The sequence below is a fragment of the Dreissena polymorpha genome, chromosome 7, assembly GCF_020536995.1.
Source record: "Dreissena polymorpha isolate Duluth1 chromosome 7, UMN_Dpol_1.0, whole genome shotgun sequence".
NCBI classification, from domain to species: domain Eukaryota; kingdom Metazoa; phylum Mollusca; class Bivalvia; order Myida; family Dreissenidae; genus Dreissena; species Dreissena polymorpha.
The window spans coordinates 90,954,162-90,968,116 of NC_068361.1; the positions used below are offsets into that span (position 1 = coordinate 90,954,162).

The 13,955-nt window shown below is 33.2% G+C and overlaps 2 protein-coding genes and 1 long non-coding RNA gene across 5 annotated transcripts in view; 2 read left to right on the top strand and 1 right to left on the bottom strand.

Moving 5' to 3' along the window:
* The window catches only part of LOC127837643 (hamartin-like), a 318,472-nt gene that overhangs the window by 288,114 nt on the left and 16,403 nt on the right, over positions 1-13,955 (top strand). The window lies entirely within an intron of this gene.
* Positions 1-13,955, top strand: part of LOC127837649 (uncharacterized) — a 114,904-nt gene that overhangs the window by 85,258 nt on the left and 15,691 nt on the right. The gene's annotated exons all lie outside the window — the stretch shown is intronic.
* LOC127837655 (uncharacterized) lies at positions 126-1,684 on the bottom strand. Its single transcript, XR_008029418.1, has 2 exons — positions 912-1,684; positions 126-743 (listed from the first exon to the last, which is right to left on the bottom strand). It is a non-coding gene; the product is annotated as an uncharacterized LOC127837655 (long non-coding RNA).

Here is a 13,955-nt window from a genome sequence, read left to right on the forward strand (position 1 = left end):
AGTTATATATCTTTGCAAGGTACTATTTGAACATATAAATCAGTATTGGTATTTTCACAGTGATAATATAAGTCTTGATTTAGGTTGATCCAACATTTCGGAAACAGACCGATTTCAAAACAAACTATTTTATGATTTTTTATCCGCGTCTGATTACGATAAAGACATGGGTCATTGTTTTAAAAATGACGTTTAAATATATTCCCCGATCGTGTAACGGACAAGGATATGATTCCAAAAAAGCAACTAGTCATCGAATGTTTGTACTGAAAATTAATCAGTGACGTAAAAACGAAGATAAAATGTGATCTTCGCTCACAATAATGAATACGACTGCTCATTCTAGTCGTTTTGTTTTTATTACAGGCGTTAGCTATTTTAAAAATTAATAATTTTACGAAGACAATGTTGTTTTTAGGGAAAAGTACAATATTGATATACGTGATGTTTACATAATTCAGTAATATATATGTCGAGTTCAACATATACTTAAGTGCTAATAACAACATTAATGCTGTTCTTTATGAAGAACTAGGAAACAATTTCACTTCTCTTATTCCGATTATGAAAAGCAAATGATTGCCATCGGTCGTGTTATCCGGGAAATCCAGGACCTTTGCAATATCTTGCACATGGTGAATTGCAGCAGAGCTCCCCTTTGCCACAATCTGAATCGGTTTTGCACTGGTCAGGTGTGACGCAAACAGGGTCCACCCTCATTATTTGTGCGGGGCACTCGTTCACTGCAATTAAGTGTATTTATAAATGTTTAGAAAGGATTGTATTGCGTAATTGATGTTACTTTGTATGCAAGTTAGGATAAATATTACTGACACACAGATGAAATGCAGAAAAATGCTATTCATATTGCTATTTTGAATTTTTACCAGAAAATATGTTAGACGCCCTACCTTTCTGCGGCACGGCCATCGTCTTTCGAACATCCATTTTCCTGCGGGCCATTTGTGCCCGACCTGTCTGCGTCCTGGGTTCAGAAGGAAGCGCATCAAATACTGGACCGATGTCAAGCATTGCCACCTGAGCTCTTGCTAGAGTTTCTCGCGGGGTTAAGACATCGGATAAATCCATGAACAAGATAGGAACGACATGTTAATAATATAAATAATGAGTTCACAAACATGGAGCATATGTAATATACCTTTTGACGTCCCACAAATAAAGCACATGTAATACATGTATAGCTAGTTACGCACCAATAATGAAGCACATGAAATAAACTAAGTAACGCCACACACATTTAGCACATGATATATACTAAGTAACGCCCCACAAATGAAGCAGATCAACATGTTATAAACTTAGTGACGTCACCCATATGAAGCACACGTAATATACCTAGTAACGCCCAAAACAAGAAGCAAGGGTAACGTACTTAGTAACGTCACACAAAGGAAGCACATGTACATTACTAAGAAAGCCCCCAAAAATGAAGCACATGAAATATACTTAGTGACGTCACAAATATGAAGCACATAAAATATACTGCGTGACGTCTCACAAATTACGCATGTATTTGTCCCGTGAACATTTTGAATATTCTCAAACGAAAATAAAATTAAGTAAAAGGTGCTGTTTTGTTACCGCCGACACTTTAACCGGGATCCTTTGAGGACAAAAGCTTACGAACTACCAACACATTTTTTAGGCTTTATTAATGTTACACGTTTTAGATCCAGATCATCGATTAAATCGATAAGTTTCACCATTTTAATTATTTCGATTTACAATCCGGCAAACGACAACACCCATTAGATTGTAAATAAAGACTTACCGATAACCTCGCAACATATTCCGTTCACGCATTCATAGCCCGTTCGGCAAGTGGATCCCGAACGTTGCGAACAGACTCCATAACTCGCCCGTGCATCAGGACAAACGGGCTGTCGACAACACTCCCCGCTCTGACAAACCAACCCGTTTGGACACTGCCTTCTAGCTGAGCATCTTATATTGCGTTCTTCCGGTCGACACGTGTATTCCAAACAGCAAGTCCCCTTATTGCAATAGTATCCTGGTTTGCAAGGATTCCTGTGGGAGCATGAGGGACCCACGCCTCCAAAAGGACACGTGGCATCTCGGCAACACTTTCGTCGAATGCAAGTGTATCCATGGGTACAGGGATTCATTTGGTCGCACGCTGGTCCTATCACTCCTGACGAACATTGCATCCTCTTGCCAGCAACAGCTAATGAAATATTCCGATTTTAAATCTTCATTACGAATGCTGACAACTACCAACACTACTTGTATTCCTTCTACTACTACTACTACTACTACTACTACTACTACTACTACTACTACTACTACTACTACTACTAATACTATTACTACTACTACTACTACTACTACTACTACTACTACTACTACTACTACTAGTACTACTACTACTACTACTACTACTACTACTACTACTACTACTACTACTACTACTACTACTACTACTAATACTTCTACTACTACTACTACTACTACATCTACTACTACTACTATTACTACTTCTACTACTACTACTAATTCTACTACTACTACTACTTCTACTACTACTACTACTTCTACTACTACTACTACTACTACTACTACTACTACTACTACTACTACTACTACTACTACTACTACTACTACCACTACTACTACTACTACTACTACTACTACTACTACTACTACTACTACTACTACTACTACTACTACTACTACTACTTCTACTACTACTGCTACTACTACTGCTACTACAACAATAACTAATATATAATTATTACTTTTATTATAATTATTATTATTATTATTATTATTATTATTATTATTATTATTATTATTATTATTATTATTATTATAAATAGCACTAATTCTACTTTTATAACAGCTAGTGCTAAAAATACTGCAACTACTACTTTTGCTGCTGCTATATCTACTGCTGTTTCTGTTGCTCCTAATACTACTCCTTTTACTTCTTTTATTGTTAATACTTATGTTATTATTGCTTCTGCACATATTAATACTCATACTAAAACTGCTACAACTTTTGCTACTACTTTCACTTCTACTTTATGGTTACTTTTTATAAGCTTTAAACTTTATCTACGAAAAGAAATAAGCTTACCTGTTGTAGCGAAAATAAATAAACACAGTGATAATTCTAATCGATGCATTTCGTAATCCGTTTTGTTTACGATCAAGGTACAGATTTGTGTTATTGCATCCAAAGGTGTGCACTTCTTTATATAACCGCGTAAATATTTAAAGGGGTGCGGTTTCATTCTCCGTATGTACTTAGTATGTTATTAGATTCACGTATACAGGTTGATATAAAGCACAATTCGTGGACTCTGCCTTACAACATTTACAATGTGCCTTTACCAAACAGACGCTGGCAATACCGTCACAGACAATCAACGTACTCCTTGTTACCTTCATAAATCATTTCAAACAACTGTCAGTTTAAGCAAAGAAGAGAAAAATGTATTGTACATGGTATACCATGTTCGCACTTAGTATTATTTAGGAAATTATTAAAGGTGTCAAAACTATGAAAACAATCTATCTACTCTTGGGCAAACCCTCATATATCCTTGACTTAGCTAATTTTCCGTTTATTTACTTGAATAAATCGTTTACATCCTATGTGCAAAATAAAAACATCCGCGACATTCTGACACCGCAAACAAAAATACACTGTTTGATGTTCATTTTTATATCTTCTTGTATGACGCTAATTGGATATGTACGCGGTGATACATGGCAAATTAAAGTGTCATTTGGTTTAATTGCGTTCTTTTCGTCGCTGATATCGCTGCTCCGATGTGTTCTTTGGCATTTAATTGAAGTATTTACTTACAAATAAGATGCACAATTAAGTTGTATGAACGTCAGTTTTTTTTGCATCTTGTTTTCATAAAGTCGAAGGCTTTTTATAGACGCCAAAGGCTGTATGTACTCATTATATGCAATAAGTCAGTCGCATACATCTAGATTCATACACTCTAATGCTAATAAGGTGCACATATATGGCTTTCATAAATCGACTAAGCAACGACAAACTTGTTTTATGTTTCTATAATCTTTATTATAATTACATGTCTATGCATCATCTATGTGTTCGCCGTAAAAAATAGATTTATCAACTCGCCGATCAATACCACGCAACGCATTTAAGAAGGCCTTTCTTTGGGCCTATCAATCGCTGAACACAAACGCATAGTTTAGAAAGGCTCGCAACCTACATAGATCTACCGTTAGACAATATGCTTACCTCTACACAATATTGTGTTGGTGATGGCATTTGCATTTGTGAAATAACTTGCTGTATGTACGTTCTATTTTTATCTCTTTTTGAAAACAGACGACTACAAACAATATGTACTATTTAAGTGTTCATTCCAACAACATAAGAAAGTTATTCATAAGTAGCCAGTTCGCTCCACCGTGCCGTTGTGAATAAGTCACGGGTATCCGAAAAAAAACACAGTTTTTTTAATAAGTTCCTTTAGTTCTGCCTCCTGTGACCAAAGTATATATCGAGGAAAACCTTCTTATGATCAATAGAAACATTGTTGTATTTTCAAAAATGTTAACAGGGAAGAAATGTTTGTTTTGATCTACCAGCTTTATTACTTTTTTGAAAGCAACTGACACATGGATTATTCAATACAGGGAAATATTGATACAATACGGCATCAATCTAATCCTGTAAAATACGAGATTACATGTACTCCCAAATTGTTAGGAATGTTCTATTGTCAAAAATGTTGTTGTTGTTTGGCGCGTAAAACACGCTGTGATATATTCCACATATTTTCTGGCAATTTACATAAGTACCATATTGTTGTTTAGACATTTAGAGTACGCTGCGTGATGTGTACATGAAGTAAGATATGAGCGGCAAACTAAAACGTGTAAGTATGATTTACTAGTGTATTCCGCATTAATTAGGTAATATGCTCATTTACAGGTATTTAACAAATATATCTTTATGAATAACCAATTGTGATAACAATAACTTCTGCAATAGCATACCCATGTTCATTGGGACCCTGATTTGGTCACAGTTATGCGAACCTTACCAGTTCAGATCAGTAAACTGCTGAAATAACACAGTGCACTCATACACTGCTGAGTCATTAGAGATGAATACTTGCAGAAATTATCATAGATTTTATATACGGCGAATACAAAGAGTTAAATATAGACATTTCTTTAACTAGACCTTCAAATCACATCTAATTATAATGGTTTCTCGTTAAAACTAAAAAACATTTGTAATATGTGTATTATTAACCACTAATATAGATCGCCTTGGTGTAATGGATATGGTGTCCGCCTAGCGACCGAGAGGTCACGCGTTCTTTAAATCTCCCCCAAAGACACCAAGTACTGATTCTAGGCCCTGAAAACGGACTCGAGAGCGTTTATAGAAGCCTTCGGCTTTCGATGCAATCGAGCTAAAATAAATAGGCTTAAACTAACCAACATAAAAACTAATTGACCACTCTCATACTTCTTGGAGTTTTATGTGTAAAATAATTTATCCATATTTTTTTAGCCAGAGCAGGGTAGCATTTTGGAAGTTTGTAAATAATAATATACTCTTGTTTTTTGATACAGGGAGACATTACGGCCGTGTCAGTACCATCTTAAAAGAGTGACGACAATTTTAAGTAACTTTCTTTATATTCAACCATTTCTTAAAATGAATACGCACTTACTTTAAAATCGATATTCCTCCGAATCCAACAAATACTCTTTTTATTTTAAACCTTTTTTACAGTTTATATACATTGTTAAAGAGTTAAACTAAAGATTTTCGCTGGGATAATGACGTCATTTCGTCAAAAAATGAAGTCATTCGACAGAAAACAGTGAAAATTATCGATAATTTTCACTCTTAATTTTCACTGTTTGAAACAGTGAAATTATCAGTTTAAATTAATTGATATTTCTCTATAAACCACCGGAAAACATAAATACATTAATCAAACCTTTAACTAATACTTTAAGTTCAATTCTGAAATGCTCAGGATGTGTTGTCGCATTATCAAAACTTCCAAACTTCAATCAGCAAAAAACATCCAAATATCAGTGGCCAGAAAGTTCTGACTTTAAGGTTTCAAATCTTCATGCACGCCCTGAGCGAAATATAACTAATAGCCATCCACTAGATTACAGAACAAAAAAGATACATCACCGAATTTTGTTACAAAACTACGTATACAAAACTAACTAAATGTGTTGATTTCAATAGTCACATAAGAGCAATAAACATGCAAAACTGCATTTTAACTATCAAGGCATACAGCAAGACGACACAAAACTAGTAACATTCCTAAGAACTAAAACAACATTAAAAAGAGATTTAATTGACTAAAATTAATATTACATGTATGAAGTTAAGTTTTTTTTTATTAATTTAAAAATACAATCGTTCTGAGAAGACTGACTGTAAATACATTTCATATTGGTTGATTCCATTTGAATTTATGAGCCTTTTGAACTTAAAAAAATCCAACTTCCAGGGTCATGAGTTATCATGCAATAATATTGGTTTATATTCCAACACATTACAGCATGTTTTTATTGTAAAGTATGTATCATTAAATTGTTCGATCATGTTATCAATTATTGATGATCAGATATATACATATGCTGCAGTATGCCTATTATAAGGGTACGTACCAGCATATGTTTTAACGTATTAAGTCAATTAATTGAGTTATAGAAAACATTATTTGAATCGATTTATCTTATGGTGAAATAACATGTTGCGCTTTTGGAGCAAATGTGATGGAGAAAATAAAAAGGAAGAATGAAAAATAACACATTGATTATTCGTTTATAAAATTATTTAATTTGTTTAAATATGCCATACACAAACATCATATGACACATAAACTATTCAACTTAAGGCATAACTCAGCAAATAATGCATCATTATTAAGTAAGTGTAATCTTTGAAAAAATACGAGAGAGCCATGATAGCTTGTAAGCGAAGACCTTAGTTCACGGACACCAAATATTGAAGACTTTACCTCAGAAAAAGTATAAACTTAGTTAATTTACACTAGGACCGTCAAGATATATGTCCATATGTCAAGTTTACCGCTATATTCCACTTTTGTCTTAAAACGATGCGTATGTCAAACACATGCTTGTATTGCTAAGTTTTATTTTTGACATCTACCAGTTACTTTTGAGGTAATGAGACAGGTGATACACTCATAACTGTCTCCTCGTGATAGCCATTTGTGGTTAGTTATCTTTAAACCAAATGAAGAATGAAAAAGGTACAGCCTGGAAAAGCAGTGTTATAGCCAAATTTGACCTTCAAATGCGACACGTGTTGAACACACGTAATGTCATGTCCCCATGATTTATGACAAAATTACAGTCCAAATAAGCTGTTTTATAGCCAAATTGGATGTATTAAGTTCATTGATTTATAGACAAATATATTGAAATAGTTTTAATCGATGTATCACAACTAGCAGATTCAACTCATAAACCTTGTTTAATGGGAAAAATATGTTGTGGTTTTCGAGCAGGTGTGATGGATGGAGAAAAGAACAAGAACACATTAAAACCTTGCTTATTTGTTTATTAAATTGTTATAGTCATATATAAGTATGCCATAGTCAAACAGCATATGACCTCTCAACTATCCCTTTCTATAATAAAACCTTTGCATATCAAAGAATAAACTTAAGGCATAACTCAGCAAATAATGAGAATCATTATTAAGTTAGTGTATTCTTACAATACATGTAAGAATGCCATTATGGCACATAAGCACTCAACTGAGCTCATTGACACCAAATATTGAAGAATTTACCTTAGAGAAGTTTAACATTTAGTAAGAGAACAAAAGGACGGAAAAGACACATGTCTACATGGCAAGGTTATCGCTACATTCAACTTTTGTCTCAAAACCACACGTGTGTGAAACACTTGCTGTGTATTGCCAAGTTTAACTTTTTACCTCTGCCAGTTAGTTAACTTTATCATGTCCCCATGATAAATGACAAAATTACAGTCCAAATAAGCTGTGTTATGGCCAAATTTGACCTTTAAGTGCGACACATGTTTTACTCACGAAATGTCATGTCCCAATGATGAATGACAAAATTACAGTTCAAATAAGCTGTTTTATAACCAAATTTGACCTTTAAGTGCGACACATGTTTTACACTGGAAATGTCATGTCCCAATGATGAATGACAAAATTACAGTTCAAATAAGCTGTTTTATAACCAAATTTGACCTTTAAGTGCGACACATGTTTTACACTGGAAATGTCATGTCTCAATGATAAAAATAACAGAATTACAGTCCAAATAAGCTGTTTTATAACCAAATTTGATCTTTAATTGCGACACGTTTTACACACGAAATGTCATGTCCCCATGATAAATGACAAAATTACAGTCCACATAAGCTGTTTTATAACCAATTTTGACTTTAAAGTGCGACATATGTTTTACACACGAAATGTCATGTCCCAATGATGATGGACAAAATTACAGTGCAAATAAGCTGTTTTATATCCAATTTAATCTTTGAAGTGCGACAGTCACCTTTGGGGTAGGAAGATGAGTGTAAAACTCAACACGTTGTCCTGTGATGAATAGCATGTGTGACATTGTTTGTTTTTTATACCAATCAATATATGACAAAGTTATGGCTGAGACATGACATTTAAAACGGACAGATATACAGACGTTCAGTGTGAATGCTATATGACGTCTGGATCATTAAGCCTTTCAAACCTCGAATAATAATAACACATAACTGATACCCACACGTAAATAAAACTTTCATGAACAAAATTGAAGCCTTATGCGAGTAAATGCTGTTTTAATAGTAATAAGCATTGTCTCGTATGTTAAATAAGCTTACTTAATGTCCAGATTAAAAGAAAACAAGATTTTTGTAAAGATTTGACTTCATAGCGAGTTCCCATTTTAAATCACACGATCCAGATTAAAGCTATACCTGGATATTGAAAAGATACCTTCAAAACCAAGTTTCATAAAGATTGAATCCCAGTGTGGCTTGAATGAAGGTTACAATTTTGATTTTAAGATTTGACTAAGTGGATTAGTTTTAAGACACACGTGACTCAGATTTGAACTCAACATGTTAAGATTAACACTCTGATTAAATTTATCAAGATTGAGTCATAAGTGTAGCCTCTAGGGTGGTAAGTTCATCAAGATTGAGTCATAAGTGTAGCCTCTAGGGTGGTAAGTTTACCAAGATTGAGTCATAAGTGTAGCCTCTAGGGTGGTAAGTTTATCAAGATTGAGTCATAAGTGTAGCCTCAAGGGTGGTAAGTTTATCAAGATTGAGTCATAAGTGTAGCCTCTAGGGTGGTAACTTGGAAACTCCAAGATTTGACCAGGTAACCTTGTTTTACGGTGTGTATAACCCAGATTCAAACACATCCTATAAATTGTGTCCAATTAAACATTCTGACAATGCTATCAAGAATGAGTTATAAACGCGGCCTCTAGAGCGGTAACACTTTTTTCTTCCTACAAATTGTGTCCAATTTAACATTCTGACAATGCTATCAAGATTGAGTTATGAATGTGGCCTCTAGAGTGGATAACGTGTTTCTAAGATTTGACCTGATAGCCTAGGTTCGAATGAACATGACTCAGATTCGAATCCGGCCTAGACAATGTCCAGATAAAAAATCTGACCAAGTTTTATCATTACTGAATTTAAAAAATGTGGCCTCTATTAATTGTTTACAAGCTAACATTTGAATATGCACAACAAATACCGCACGACGCCGAACATATAGTGATCATAATAGCTCACAAGGGGACCATGATGGCACTTAAACACACACCCACGTTCAAGAACACAAATTGTTGAAGACGTGACTAGGTTATATAGTTTTGGCACACTTTACCCAAATTCCAATATGACCTTCAAATTGTCACGATAAATATTGAGACAAAATTTAAACAAAAATGATAGATAAATGCGGAACAAGAGTGGTTCTTTTTTAATTTGACCTAGTTACCGATACATAGGTTTTAGAATAATATAAGCAATAAGTTGGAACTTGATGGACAAAATTAACATTGAAACTAAGTGTAATCAAGATTGAGTCATACATGTAGCACTTATGGTGGTAACAACGCTTTTGAAAGAATTGACCCGTGTGCCTGCATTTATATGTTCTAGACACAAATTAAGACTAGATTTGTCAAAATTCTAAATAAGCAGTCTGACCAAGTTTCATCAAAATTGCGTCATGATTCTTGCATCTAGAATGGTAACAAAGTTTTTCTAAGTTTTGATTTGGAGAACTGTTAGTTTATCCAAGTTGTCCAGATTTGAACTCGTTCGTGATATTGTCTGGAAACACATTCTGACCTATTGTATTCAGATTGGATGAAAAAATGCGGTCTCTAGAGTATTAACGAGCAAAATGTTGACAAAGCACACCACAATGACGCCGGATATAGAGTGATTACAATAACTAATATTTAGCTATTATTATGTTACACTACGTGTTTCCTTCAACAGTCCACTTAAAGACAATCATCTGAGTGTAATACCATAACTTTTAAAACTTTTAACTTTAAAACTATAGTTTTAAGAAGATTTTTCTTTAATTTGGGCTAGAGACCTAGTTTTTGTTCTCAACTGACCCAGTTTCAAACTCATCCACGATATCATTGGGACAAATCTTCTGACCAAGTTTCAAAAAGATCAGACAATAAAAATTCAAAACGAAGAGTTATTGTACTGAAGGACGATGTCATGTATGTAAAAGGACAGTTGTGGTAATAGTTATAGCTTTATAAATAATATTTAAAGAACACACAACAAAAAGCAAAATTGGCATAAATACAATTTGTCATAATCATTTCATTAAAATAATAACGTAATATTTAAACATAAAATGTACAACACATTTTTGTTTAAAGAAATGACAGTTCAATATAAACTTCAAACAAGCGCACCATTCTCAGTATACTGTTATGGTCTTTTATACTCGTGCATGAACATATTCGAATGCAAACATAGGATACAATGTATGTGCAAAATGTGTGCTAAGTTTGTTAATGGCTGTCAGGTAAATTTTGTTAAGCTGTAACTGATAAACTCTTATATTGCAAGGTACATGTATATAAAGACAAACACACAACGATAATAATAAAACAAATGATAATTTAAAACTTAATAAGCTAATACGTCAATGCTTTATTTTGAAATAATTTATTAAGTCTTGACATTTTATAAGCAGCATTAAACAAGAGGTGCATACTGACCCTGAAGCGTTCATATGAGTTTTAAGAAAATCTATTGTCAATATGTGACCCGATGACATAGTTTTTGGACACTTGATCCACATGAGAACTTGGACCTTGTATTATCAAAAAGAATAATACTATCCAGTTTTACAAGATTTAGACATCAATATTTTATGTATAGTGGTGCAATTTTTTTCTAATATGTAGGTTCAGCTTTGCCTTAATTTAAGTGTTTTATTGCAACGTATATAAAGACAGTAACATAACAATAATAATAAACAAAATAATACATTTAACAAATAATATGCTAATTCGTCCACGTGTTGTTTTGAGGACAATTAGTTAGTCCTTACATTTTATGTGTAGCATAAACATTAAACAGGGCTATACTGGCCCTACAGCGCTCATACTAGTTCGAAGAAAATATATTCTCATTATGTGACCCGGGTCCTAGTTTTTGGACATGCGATCCATATTAAGACTTGACCCAGGTATTTTCAAGATGAACAATCTTATACAGTTTCATCAAGATTTAGACATCAATGTTATATTTATATAGGTACAAGGTTATGTTACCCTTTTGCCTTAATTTTGCACGCATACTAACTGCACTCAAACTCATCCAAGAAAAAACAACAAAAATACATCTAGTGAGGTTACACGAGTTTTCTAAGATTTAACCTGGAGACCTAGTTTTTGATCAATGTTCACCATAGCGATTGTCAGGATAAATATTCTGATGATGTTTCATAAATTTAAGATTGAGTCCCTAAATGTGGACCATAAGTATGGAAAATATTTTTCTACGATTTGATTTGGTGACCACGTTTTGGAATGCACTTGACTCGGAAGAAATTTCATCCCAATAAGATGCTAGGTGACTAAGTGTTTACTCAAACGACAAAGATTCATACTGAGCCTAGACATATTTCAGATAAACATACGGACCAAGTTTCAACAAGATTTTGTCATAAATGTGGTCTCGAAAGTGATCAATTTGTTTTCAAGATTTGACGTAATGACCTGGTTTTTAAATGGACATGACTCTTAATATAAAGCAGACTATATATTGTTAAAATAAACATTCTATCCAAGGTTCATTTCAATGAGTTATGAATGAGGCAGCAACATGGAAAACAGTCTTTTATTAAGATTTTACCTGGTGGCCTAGTTTTTGGGCACACGTGACTCATGTTTTGACTCGGCCTAGATAAACATTCTGAGCAAGTTTCATGAAAATCGGATGAAAATTGTGGTATTTTGAAATAGTGAGGCACTTGAAAAAACGTTGGCGAGGCACTCTGCCGGACATTGCTGGTCACACTAGTTTCCATCAGCACTTCATGTTCAAGTAAGCTTAAATGCGTAACCAATACAAATCTGGCTTAAACTAACCTAACATGATTGTATTTAACAGGATACGTCAGTGTAAGGCGTTAGCAATACATGTATTATAACTACAGTTGTATCAGATAAATATATTGGAACATTATTTCAGATATTATAATATGACTGACACAACTGAGTACTAGTGATTGGTACTAAAGCATTTACAACCTACACACTTGAAATTATCCTTATTTTGTATTATTCAACTTAGAAAAAGGAAGAATGAATAAAGACATAATCAAATGAACAAAGTTTATTAAGGTTATACCAAAATAATTCTTGGACATTAATCACATACAAGAACTTAGTTTGAATTACATGTATAATATATTATACAGTGTATATGTAACATGAGGATCCTTATTTTGTTATTAATTGACTAACACGATTAAAGTTAGAGTAACATGTATAATGTTTATACATGTAATACCACATGATCCTTAAAGTATCATAACTCGACTTACAATAATAAAGTAAAAATGAAATATATAATGTACATAAATGTAATAACAAAATATTAATTTAAATTGTCAATTACATATGAGCAAGTAGCATTACAAATATTTATTTTGATTCTATGAATATCTTGTAAACCATCTTAACAATGTATTGACATGATTATTTGCAATAGACAATGTTTGAGAAATTTACAACAATAAATGACAAACGTGGGTTAATATGAGCATGGTAAAACATAACCATAACGGCAACGAGGAAAATAAACCAACGTTTGCCTTTACAGTAAAATATTATGTTGAAAAGACAAACCAACATGTGCATTAAGACATTTTCAAATGCAGCTTAATCAGTTTGTGAATGCATAATTACAATTATTATGTTGAGGAATCTGTTCAATTTGAAACCTAGAAACATTTCAATGTCACTGAGTTGCATAAGTTAATACCAATAATAATCATGTACAAAAACATTAAAAAGGGCATTTACATTCCGTGCACATTTATACACCCTCTTTACATTTCGTTTGCAAGGTTATTTTAAATGAATAACATCGTGAAAATATATAACTGAAAGCGCATTTATATTTACAGATATTCCTGACAATAATTACGGCACATATTACAAGCATAAATTAAATCCGATGAAAACACATAGGGTTAACTCAAATTCCATGCACACACACACATGATAAAGTGTTTTCACTAAATCCATTAATCAACAACCTGGGTAACCATCTAGGTAATTATTACCAGTTCTTAAAACGTTAAATAGAATGGGATTTGTAAACAGATTTGCTTTTTTATAGATGGGGATATCGCCTAACCA